Raw genomic sequence first — 13,234 nt, 5'->3', positions numbered from 1 at the left:
TGGATTTCCCCATCTTGTTTTTTAAAAACACTAAATGTTTTAATAAATTGATTATTTGGTATATATATGTGTGATATATGTGTACAGGTGTGAGTGTGTATGTATACCTTTCTTTATTTCTCTCTGCTTTATTTCTTTAAGGAGGGGTCTCTCTCTCTCTGAATTGGAGTTTGTGTTTTTGAGTTATGACGGTAGCCAGCAAGCCCCAATGATCCTTCCATCTTTGCTCCCTCAGTGCTAGGATTACAGATGTTCATATGACCACACTCAGCCTGTTACATTGGCATAGCTATCTGTATCTTCATAGTCATGGCTGCAAAGCAGGTGTTCTTGACCACCAAGCCATTTCTCTGACTTCTACCTTATTTTTTAAGTTAAGGTCTCTCACTAAGTCTGAAGCTTACTGATTTGGATAGACTGGCTGGCTAGCAAGCTACAGCGATCTTCACCCTGCCAGCACTAAGATTATAGGTGTGTGTCACTACATCTTGCTGTTTACCTGGGTCCTTATGCTTGCATGGCCAGCACTGTACATATAAAACCATCTCCCCAGCCTGGAAAGGGAGCTTTTGATGCCTCTGCTTAGCTTCATGTCAGTTGGTTTCTGTTAGTTTTGCTGCTGACTTTGACACTTGGCTTCCCATTTATCCAGTTTTGTCTGAGTGAGTTCCTTTTTCACATGAATCCACAATGTTGCCTTGATTCTGAATCCATTACTGGTTGAAGTTGCTGATGTTGTGACATTTCTCTTGTTTTGCCCTAGTTGCCCTTACTGTACTTTTCACTGTGTTTGCCTTCTCTTCTTCTTTGTGGTCTAGGCTGCTTCCTGGGAACAAAGGGAAGAGCAGCTACCTCCCTCTGACTCACATAGAGCACTTGGAATTTCCCATGTTCCAAGTCCTCTTTATAGTCTCTGGGTGTGAGCTCACATGCTCATGTTCAAGAGAGCCAGAGGCTGCTCAGTTCTCTCTTTAGACCACCCACCAGCACACCCTTAATGCCTCCAATAGGCTTTTGTGATCAGTACCAAAACATCCATTTCTGACCCAGGACTCCAACAAGCCCTGAATTCTGGTAACAAGAGAAAACCTTGGCAGATTTTCTTTCTTGTATATAATCCCTTTACACCCATATCTTTGAAGTCCATATTTGATGTCTCAAAGGGGTGCCTTACTCTCTGACAGGCAGGCAATGCAGCTGCTTCTGTTACATAGTTGACTGGCAAAATCAGGCAATTTATTATAGTATTAATTTTAAGTAAAATTCTTCAGTCAATGCCCCATCAGTTCAAGTCTTGTGTGATTCTCTTAACTGTTATAGAGAGGTGATTAGCATCTGAAAGACCATTATATTATTTAAACTGTGTTGACATTTGCATCTGTAAACCAAATAGAGCTGATATTTTACTCTCTGTTCCAGCTACATAGTGAAGGACAAATTTATTTCTTTGTCAGAAATTACAACAGATGTTCATCTCTTCAGCGTTTGTTCTCATTTTTCATTTTCTATACTGATATTTGGTGAGGTCCTTGTGTGTTTGATAACCAGAAGGATGGATATGTGTTAGTGTAGTGGGAAACTAATGGACAGGGAGGGTACTATTTTAGCTTTTTACCACTAGGACCAGTATCAGAGGGTTCGGTTGATGATCAGTTGGCACATATGCTAGAGTGGGTGGCAGAATGCCATCCTTACTTTATGGTGGACAGGAAGCAGAAAGAGAGTATGGTGGTTTGAATGAAAATGGCTCTCATAGGTTCATCGGGAATGGCTCTTTTTGGAGATAAGGCGTTGTTGGAAGAGGAAGGCCTTGTTGGGGAAAATGTGTCACAGGGGATAGAATTTGACGCCTCAGGAGCTCAAACCAGGCCCAGTGTCTCTCTCTTTCTTGCTGCCTTTGGATCCAGATGTGGAACTCTCAGCTACTTTTGTAGTGCCATTTCTGCCTGTGCACCTCCATGCTTCCTGCCATGAAGATGATGGAGTAAACCTCTGATTGTAAGCCAGCCCAAATTAAATGTTTTTCCTTATAAGAGTTGCTGTGGTCATGGTGTATCTTCAGAGCAATAGGAACCCTATGTAAGACAGAGAGGGACAGTGAGAGAACTGAGACAAGATCACCACAAGATCTTGCCTTGTGACCCATTTCTTATAATAGGTCACACTTCTTGCAGTTTTCAGAATCTTTCAAAATAACGCTTCCATATGGAGACCAAGCCCCCAACACATGAACCTTGTCAGGTGACGTTTCATATCCAAAGCATAATAGAGCCTTTATTGAGAACTGGGTCACTAGGAAGTGTAAACATTTTATTACTTTAAAAGAGGAAAATGTGCCAGGAGTTGTGGCAGATGCCTGGAATCCCAGTACTCAGGGAGGCAGAGGCAGGTGGATCACTGTGAGTTTGAGGCCAGCTTGGTCTACAAAGTGAGTCCAGGACAGCAAAGGCTACACAGAGAAAGCCTATCTTAAAAAAAACAAAAGAAAAGGAAGGAAGGAAGAAAGAAAGAAAGAAAGAAAGAAAGAAAGATGGATAAAAGGGAGGAAAGAAAGAAAGAAACCAATAACAAAAGGAGAAAAATGTAACACAACTTGACTTTGTTTAGCTATAGAGATAAAAGACATTATGTTCATATGCTCTATAACTTTAGAGATGATGGTTAACATGTCATCAACTAGAGTCTAGATTTTTCTCCAAGGCCCTCTGTGTCTATGGAATATGGCTTTGTCTCCATCTGTAGAGCAGTGCCTCCCTGATGCTGCCCCTCCTACCCTTTTGATTTCATCAACTCTGTTTCCTCTGTCTTAAAGGTTCATACGAACAGTTCAAATAATCTTGGCCCATTGCACTTGTAATGTCCTCTCTGAAGTGTTTAGAGTTTTATTTTTTTTAATCTATCATTCCTATCAGTGTCACAGATGTAGTTTTAAAATTCAGTTCTTATGATGTCTTCCTTCCTACATACTTGGAAATGTTTTCTTTGCCTGTGATCAGCCTTCTACACAAAGTGGACAGCTCTGCTCTCTTATCCTTGAGATACTGTCCCTGTATACTTGTTTCAGGATATTTGAACACATGGTGAACCTCGAGATTGTGTTATTTACTGGAAAAAAAAACCCAACCTGTTTCTAATTGTGGTATGGCTCAGACCTAGCACACATCTTTAATCTAAGAGCTTTCTGCTTGGATATTGTAAACAGGATTAAATAAAGTTAATCATAGGTCAAGAGGTGGAGCAAGCAACTAGCAGACAGGAAGTGAGCATAAGGAAAAGCCATAAAGGGAAGTCAGGAGGACAGGTAGAGAGATTAGAGAGATGAATAGGAATTAAAAAGGAGGAATATTTAGTCTGAGGGGTTTGTGGGACAGCATGGGAGAGAGAGGATTTCTTCTGAGATGTTGGCTGAAGACGAAAGTCAGCTAGTGCTTTCCCTCTCCAAGATAGCCACCTTTCACCCCAGCATCTGGCTCCTAAGTCTGTATTGGTGAAATTGAACAATTGAGATTTTGTTAAAAACAGTATATAACCACCATATTCCTATAATAATGTTCATCTGCTTTTTCCCTGTATTTCCTTATACATCGCTAATTTTTTGCTTCAATTGTATAATTAGGAAGCTGAAGTCAAGAGATTGCACTGTTTTGTCCAGTATTGAATTCCAAAGAGGCAAAACAGTATCAAATACAGTAGAGATGTGAAAAGGTAGACTGGTATATTGAAGGAAACAAAATATACTGGACAAAAAGAGCTAGTGGTTATTTTTTTTTCATATAATATATTCTTACAACCTTTCCCTACCCACAACTCTCCCTCCTCACAACTCCTCCCTCCTCATAACTTCTCCCAGATTCTCTCCACCTTCTTATCCACCCAGCTTCACACCCCTTTTTTCTCATTCTTATTATAAAACAAGCAATTAAAAATATTAGAATAAGGTGGTGCTCTCTTAGATAAATAGGAATAGTGCTACCTCAAGATTCAGCTATACCACTCCTAGGCACATATCCAAAATATGCTCAAGTATGCAACATGTTCTTAGCTGCTTTATTTGTAATAGCCAGAATCTGGAAACAACCCAGATGTCCTTCAACTGGGGAATGGATACAGAAATTATGGTACATTTACACAATGGAACACTACTCAGCAATTAAAATTAAGGAAATCAAGAAATTCAGGCAAGTGGTGGGAACTAGAAAAGATCATTCTGAGTGAGGAATCCCAGAAGCAGAAAGACACACATGGTGTATACTCATTTATAAGTGGATATTAGACATGTAATATAGGATAAACATACTAAAATCTGACACCTAAAGAAGCTAAGAAAGAAGGAGGACCCTGGATAGAATGATCAATCCCCACTCAGAAAGACAAACAGGATGGACATCAGAAGAGGTAGAAAACAGGGAACAGGACAGGAGCCTACCACAGAGAGCCTCTGAAAGACTCTTTCCAGCAGGGGATCAAAGCAGATGCTGAGACTCATAACCAAACTTTGGGCAGAGTGCAGGGAATCCTATGAAAGAAGGGGGAGGGGATAGAAAGACCTGGAAGAGACAGGAGCTCCTCAAGGAGAGCATCAGAACCAAGATATCTGGGCCAGGAGTCTTTTCTGAGACTGATACTCCAACTAAGGACCATGCATGGAGATAACTAGAACCCCTGCACAGATGTAGACCACGGCAGCTCAGTGTCCAAGTGGGTTTCCTAGTAATGGGAACAGGGACTGTCTCTGACATGAACTCAGTGGCTAGCTTTTTTATCACCTTCCCCCCAGGGTGGAAGCAGCCTTACCAGGCCACAGAGAAAGACAATGCAGCTAGTCCTGATGAGACCTGATAGGCTAAGATCAGAGGGAAGGGGAGGAGGACTTTATATGAATAAAGTCTAATTAATAAAAAATAAATTAATTAATTAAAAAAGAAAAAAAACTTTAGAATAAGGCAAAATAATATAAAATGAAAATAAACCATAACAAGACAAAACAAACAGAAAAAGAGAACCAAAGGAAGAGCACAGTATAGACACAGAGATACACATTCAAACATACAGAAACCTCATTAAAAACATGAAACTTGAAGCTGTAACATAGAAGCAAAAGACCTATTAGATTAAGAAATGTAGGGAGGGGTAGTATACAAAACATTGTGAGACAAAACCCTCCAGAAATAGCATTTAGTTAATTTTGTGTTAGCTACCTACTGGTGGTCATGGAGCCTGTCCTTAAAAGTGGTTTATGGACTCAGTGAGACCATTGGAGAAAACTAATTTTTCCTTTGCAAGTGGTTGCCAAATGGTCATAGCTTCTGGGTTGGGGAATGGGGACTTATGTGTCCCTTCTCAGCACTGGGACCCAAGCTGCCTTATACCTGTGAAGATCCTATGTATGATTCCACAGTCTTGGTGGATTTCTATGCTCACCAATTCTGTTGTATCTGGTAGGTCATGTTTTCGTGAGTCTCCTACTGGAGACTGGCTCTTACAGTCTTTCTGCCCCCTCTTCCATAGAGCTCCCCCAGTCTCTGGGGAAGGGGTTTTATGGAGATATCACATTTAGGACTGTGTAGTTCAAGGTATCTTCATTTTTTACACATTGGCCAGCTGTGAGTATCTATATTTCCTTTTCCCTTCTGCAGGAGAAGGACGTTTCTCTGATGATGGCTGAGCAAGACACTGATCTAGGAGTATAGCAGAATGTAGTTAGGAAATATTTTCTTTGAGCAGACTAGCAGTGTTTGTTTTCCTCTAGGTACATAGCTTATCTAACCTCAGGTCCTTGGCTACCTGTCCAGTGCCAGGCATAGGTTCCTTCTCATGGAGTGGGCCTTTAATCCAATCAGACAATGGCTGGTTACTCTCACAAGTTTTGTGCTGCTGTCGCACCAATGCATCTCTCAGGTAGGTCCCCATCAGACTGAAGCATTTGTAGCTGGGCTGGTGTTCAGCTTCTTTCTCCCTTGGTAGTGTACAGAGTTTTCCAGTGCCTAAACTCTCATCAGTTGGGGTGATGGCTTGAGGTAGGCACCAGCTTGACTTCTCCATGTTCTGTGAGTTATGTAAGTATTGTCTTCAACAATAGGACATTGCCATCAGTTTGTGGAGGGCAACCGATAGCCTTGGAAATAGTCTAGGTTGTTTAGAGGTTTTCAAGGGGCCCCTTTGGCAAAAAATTAAATTAAATACAGCCCATTCCCAGCACTGGGGGAATCTCTTTTGATGTCAAGTTGGGGCTTTGTCTCCTTCAGTATTTGGTGATTCCATTTAGATTTCTTTCACATATGTGTATATTTTAAGAAACATGTTGTATGCTGTTTCCATAAACCTCTTAAATGACCCTTAGCTTTAGTTGTCTGTTCCCATATTTCCTCCCTTCTCTCTCTCTTCCTTCTTCCCCATTTGATTTTCTTATTCCAGACCTCCTTCTCCATCCATACCTTGAAATGCTCAGTCTTAAATGGGATGTCTCTTTTAAATTCCTTTCTTAGAGACTTAGAGAACTACTATCTACCCACTACTATTTATTAGGTTACTATTCCTAAGAAGATCCTTTCCTCCCACTCAGTCCCATATTCTATACCTAACTTCTGTGGTTATACCATTTGTAGCCTGAATATCAAAGACTTAAAAGCTAATAATATTCATATAAAAGCAAATATATACTATATTTGTTGTTATTTCACTCAGGATATTTTTTCTAACTTCTTTTATTTACTTTTCATAATTTCTTTAACAGATGAGTAATATTCTATTGCATAAATTTAGCACATTTTCTTTACCCACTATCCATTGGTAGACATCTAGGCTATTTCCATTTTCTGGCTATTAGAAATAGAGTGGCAATGAGCATAGTTGAGCAAGTATCTCTGTAGAAGGCCGTAGGAGTCCTTTGGCTATATTTCCAAGAGTAGCATATCTAGCTGTATGTTGAGATAGATCATGTTCCAGCTTTCTGAGGAACCACCACACTGATTTCTGTAGTGGCTGCAGAGGTTGACATACCCAGCCATGGGTCAGTGATTCCCTTACTCCGCATCTTCACCAGCATGAGTTGTCATTTGTTTTATTGATCTTGTCCATTCTGACTGGTGTAAGATGAAGTTTCAAAGTAGTTTTGGTTTAATTTCCCTGATGACTAAGGATAAACTTCTTTAAGTTTTCTCAAATATTTGTGTCTCATCTTTGAGAACCCTCTGTTTAGAGCTGTTTACCCCAGTTTTTAATGGATTGTTTTCTTGATGTCTGGTTTTGCTTTCTTTTTATTTCTTTATATATTTTATATATTAACCCTCTATTGGATGTGTAGCCGGTAAAAAAATCTGTTTCCTGTCCAAATGATAATGTTCTTTTGCCATAAAGAAACCTTTCAGTTTCATGAGTTTCCAATTATTAATTTTTGTTCTTAGTGCCTGTGCTATCAGGTTCCTGTTTAGAAAGTCATTTTCTGTACCGTGAATTGAAGCCTGTTCCCCACTCATTCTTCTATCAGATTCATTGTATTGAGGTCCTTGATACATCTGGACCTGAGTTTTGTGTAGGGCGATAAATATGGCTCTGTGTGCATTCTTCTACATGCAGACATCCAGCTTGACCAGCACCATTTGTTGAAGACTCAGTTTTATGCTTTCTATTTTAAAATACTTGATGAGCCAGGGATGTAAGAAAACAGATTTCCCAAGTGATGTCAAGGAGATGGCTTTTATTTGTTCAGCCCTGAGACTTACTTCAATACATGTCAAGAGGAAGCTGGTATTTTCTTTGGCCGTAAAAAGTAATATAGATCGTGTAGGAGGTTTGATTTTTCTGTTTGATTCCAACAGCATAAAGATAGCTACAGTAGTGCTTCTCAATTGTAACATCTATACATATGATCTGTGGATCTCGTTTAGGTATTGGCTCTGCTTTGTGGGGCCTACTGGCTTATGTGATTCTACAGTTTACCAGGGGGTGTAGTGCCAACCCCTGGGCCTCACTTTACATAAAGAATTTACATAGGGAATGAAGGTTGTCAACTTTCCTAATGCTTTTACCCTTTAATATAGTTCCTCATGTTGTAGTGACCCCAACATAAAGTTATTTTGCTGCTACCTCATAACTATAATTTTGCTACTCTTATGAATCATAATGTAAATATATGATATACAAGATATCTGATATGTGACCCCCAGAAGGTTCAAGACCCACAGGCTGAGAACCACTGGCTTAGAGTGAATTTAGATTCTTTTCTTTTACTAGGCAATCTGCTGGCTTTTTCAAGCTAATGATTCTATTTCATGATACTCACCAAAAATATTCAATTATTATACCAATATTTAGAATTAGTGGTCATAGTGTTAAGGCAAATTAAACACAGATAGAGGATAAGCTTGACATCCAGAAAAAATTAATATTCAAAGATAACATCTATCTTCCTGGGCCTCATTTTGGAGGAGTAAGATTTCTAAACTTTCGATCAAGTGATGATCATCAGTTAATGTGTTATAAAGGAGGAACTCAGTATAATAAAAGAATACCAACCCTGACTTGAAGAACACACCCAGAAGATATTTGTAATTGACTTTCAGTGGAGACCCAGAAGCTCTGGGTATCTAGAATCAAGTCATAGCTTCATCAGTTGATGCTATCCATGACTTCCTGATTTACTGAATCTAGAATGGCTAAATCTAGACTCAGGTTCACTCTGTTATTTCATGGACTTTGAGTTTAAAGAATCCATATCTGAGCACATACCATGTCAACAAGATGCATGGAGGCTGTCATTCAGTGAAAGAGCAGACCCAGGTATCAGTGTCTTTGCATTTCCACTCTCATAACAGCTGACCAGTGTCTCACTGCTGTTCAGCACCATGAAAATTGGCTTATGGAGCCATCACAATGCATTTGTGATAAGATAGGTGCATATTTTAGTCATATAATTGTGACACCCTCAAGTTATTGATTTTTGTGTTTTAAGAAGCTGACAAAAATGGCTGGTAAATGGCTTGGTTTTATTGCTATTTCTTTTTTTTTAGTTTAATTTTATTTATATATTAATTTATGACAATTTATTCACTTTGTATCCCCACTAAAGCCCCTTCCCTCCACAAGGTTAAAGTCCAAGTGGATCAAATACCTCAACATAAAACCAGACACACTAAATCTGTTACAAGAAAAAGTTGGGAAGAGCCTTGATCTCATTGGCACAGGAGACAACTTTCTGAACAGAACACCAACAGACAGGTGCTAAGATCAACAATCAATAAACGGGACCTCATGAAACTGAAAAACTTCTGTAAAGCAAAGGACACGGTCACCAGAACAAAACAACAGCCTGCAGACTGGGAAAGGATCTTCACCAACCCTACATCTGACCGAGGGCTAATATCCAGAATATATAAAGAACTCAAGAAGTTAAACACCAACAAACCAAGTAATCCAAATTAAAAAATGGGGTACAGAGATAAACAGAGAATTCTCATAGCTATTTCTATGTGCTACAGTTAATCTGTTTAGAAGTACCTTGTTGGCAGCTCAGAGAACACAGGCCAGTTTTCACTGTAATTGGATGAATGGGCATGTGGGGGGCTCACTGAACTGGAAAGAAACTGGGGTGGTCAGTCTGGGACCTTTATGTCTCTGGTTAATGGCAGCACTTAGAACTCAATGCACAATTCTGGATGGTGAATTGGTAAGTGAGATGGTTGAGGAACAGTTTTGAAATGTAATAAAGAAGATTTTCTAAGCCTTTTGAAGGACCCCCAAGTTCAGCACTTCCCAGAAGACCAAGCATTTCCATGATTGATATAAACGTTGTCTGTGGGGCTCTGCTGGATAAGGTTGAAGTCTGCAGATAGCCAATTATTGGTGCTTGGTCTATGAACATAGATTCCCCTTTTTTTTTCTTGTTTTCAGGTTTATTGAAAATATGACAGAACAGATTTAGACGGCTCCACGTGGTGTTTTGAAATTCATCCCAACTGTAGGTTGAGTGACTTGCAGGTTGGAGAGACTGCCAAAGTCCAGAAGCTTCAGCATTTCCTTGGTGTCAGGATCTACCTCAATGATCTCCTGATCTAGAGCTGAGACCTTGGGAACATAGTTATCTCTTCTCTCTCTCTCTTCTTCCTGCAACTTGATAGAGATACCTCTCACAGGACCTCTCTGAATCTGCTCCATCAGATGCGTGACATAGCAGGCTATCTTGTTGCAGAGTTTCTTGCTGGGGATAATGGCGTAGATTCCCTTTTTTTTTATTTGGGGTTATAAAAGTCTCCCCTGGTCTGGGTGATCCCAGGTCTTGAAAGAAGGTCACATAGTCGTCAGAGAAGATTACAGTCCAGACCCTTCCATGATAAGGAAACTGCTCTAAGCAAGCATCTACAAATTTCTAGAAATGCCCCACCCTGCTAAGGATCTTAGTTCAGCAGTGACCTTCAATTGTATTTGGTGATGGGGACAGGATAACTAAGTACTGTATTTTCTTTCTTGTGATAGGACCATTTAAATATCCCTGACTCCCTGACCCCATCAAACACATTCAACCTCAAAATCCCGCCTTCTGCCCAGGGTTTATACTGCTTTTGATTTCACACCACACACACACACACACACACACACACACACGCACGCACATTCGCACGCACGCACACATGCACACATTCACGCTTTCTCACTTCAATACCTTCTGAGACTCCTGATTCAGAGGGGGAGAATTCCCACTGAACACTGTAACTTGGGTTGCCTATCTAGGCAACTACATGCCCGCCACTGCTCTGGGGCACCCGAGAGTCCACTGCCAACTGTGATCTCATTCTAAAAGAGCTAAACTATAACACAGTGGAAAACCCTTTCCACATCCTGGCTTAGCAAACTCAGGCCTTGCCTAAAGCCTTCTAGCTTCCCCTGAGGAAAACCCCGTTCTTCATCTGGAAGCTGAGCTCCAGGAAACTAACTGAAATCCAGGACACCACTGAACAGAGAATGACAATTGTTTGTTTTGGTAATATTTAAAAAATTGTCTTTTCCCATAGCCGAACCTAAGCTGGAGGCTGAGTGTTAATGTTGGAACAAGCAGATCCTCTGAATTCCTCTAATACCATTTCTGAGAGAATGTTCCTGGCTGGATCTGACTCTCTTGAAATGAAAAAGGAGATATTCAGAGCGAAACAACTACAGCACCGTTTTTATTTATTAAGAACCTGTCTAGATGTTTGACATTTCAATCCCCAAAGCTCCCGGGGTTCTTTGGGGGAAAGAAGTGCGGGTTGAGTAGTTTGCCAGGTTCCTTAGAGTTGATATTTTTAGGTGTAGATCTGGAACTCCCTTTGAATGCTGTAACACTTCCAGGGGGCGAGAGAGGCCCCTGTAATAACGGGGAGGTGGCTGACAAGGCCTGTGTAACATCGAGGTGTGGGGCTGAAAGCCATATATTCTCTAATTGTCAGGCTTCCCACCCTTGCTCTTCAGTTATGGCTGGTGGCAGGGGAAAGGCTGCTTTGGCACACATTCATGTGTTTCTCAAAGCGCTCTGGAGGCAAAACAAAACATCTTCAAAGGCTTCCTCTGTGGAGTCTATTTCAGGATTAAACACTTTCAACTCTGTGATGGCTTTAATGAAGCCATGTCTGTTTTTCTATCAAGGTCAACATCTTTCCTCCCTACCTCACTCCCCCGCCCCCCCCAGCCCCAGTGGATTCAAGGGAAGTATGAGTCAGACTCCATGAAACCACACTGAGAATAGAATGGTGTTGTTATGCTGTCAGACCCAGGGCCGGCTGTTTCTACAGAGACTGTTGTACTGGGCAACGGAGGGACTGGTGAGAATTAGACATACAAGTATGTGTGTTTTGAGAAGGAACTGATGAGGGGAGCTTTCGCTGGAAGCCTGGCCAGAGAGTCAGGACATCTGAACTCTGCTGTTAATGTCTCACTCTTGGGCAAGCGACTCAGCGTTTCTGGACTTCAGCTCTCACATTTAAAAATGGAACCACATGATCCTTAATGTCCCGTTTGGCAAGATGGTTCTCTAATTTCCGGAAAATGAGCCAGAAAATTCTCTGAAAATTTATTTTAAACATAACAACGGTCTGATAAAAAGCAATGATGTAAAGATGTAATCACTGATAGATGCATATGGGATTTGGGGTAGTATGTGTTTCTTAAATGCTAATCCTCAGTAAATTGCTTGGTCATTTGGTATGCAGCACGCTGCAGTGCATTACATATTGTATTTATATTTCATATTTGGAAGTGCCATTCAACATTGCATATGGCTGCTCTGGCTCTGTCAGGAACATTCCCATATGGAAACAGCATTACAGCCCTTATATGGTATATCCTTTTTACTCTTGGTAATGTCATTTTTGATTTGTACAATTAATGCATATGTATTTCACGGTCTTGTACTCTCCTGCATTATATCTAGAAAAAGGAAATAGTGTTTGGCAAGTCTTTGTTTTTTTTTTTTTTTAATTATTATTACCCCTCCTGCTTCTCTCGCCTCTCTCTATCTGTTTTTCTCTCTCTTTGCATCCTGTCTTTCTATATATACTTAATAGAATATGAATAAGATTACTTTCCAGAGGAAAATCTGTAATATTTACTTAAACTCTGTTAAATATAATTTCAAATCTCTGATTTTGTCATGGGCACACTTTAATTGTAAATACTTATTTTGCATATTTATACCACCATATTATAAAGACTTAAAAACTTAAAGTTTTTGTCTGTTAATAATCCACATCCTTTGGCTCCAGTTTCTATGCCCTAATTGAAGTGGGATATCCTGGTCCATGCTCTGCTTTGTGTAAGAAGGTGTCGGTTTTTATTGCTATGAATCAGCTAGGAAGTATCTCATTTTCAAAGAGATACACAGGACATATGCTTGCACATTCTGTTAACAGCTAGTGATCCAAATGAGGAAAACATTTCCATGAACACAGCGAGCTATATAAGGCAAAGGACCTTCATCATTCTGGCAGGACTATGCAGTTCACTCCAGACCATCCTTGGATGGTATGCATTCTGTAACGCTTTGAATGAGAAGACTGTTCTTGGCAGAAGGTCATTCGTCTTTATCCAATAACCTAACCAGTTAGTCTAGGTTAGTTTCTCTAGAAAAATCCTCCCCAGCTCAGAAAGGCATGCTTTCTGGAGACAAAGAGGCCCTGCTCTCTTGCTGTGGGTTGGAGTGTGCAGTATGGGCTCAGCTGATGCTCATGTCTCTTACTCTTTTGGGGATGGGGTGGGGGTTAAAATG

Source organism: Meriones unguiculatus, chromosome 2 (genome assembly GCF_030254825.1).
Source record: "Meriones unguiculatus strain TT.TT164.6M chromosome 2, Bangor_MerUng_6.1, whole genome shotgun sequence".
Classification (NCBI taxonomy): domain Eukaryota; kingdom Metazoa; phylum Chordata; class Mammalia; order Rodentia; family Muridae; genus Meriones; species Meriones unguiculatus.
This window is presented reverse-complemented; position numbering follows the sequence as displayed.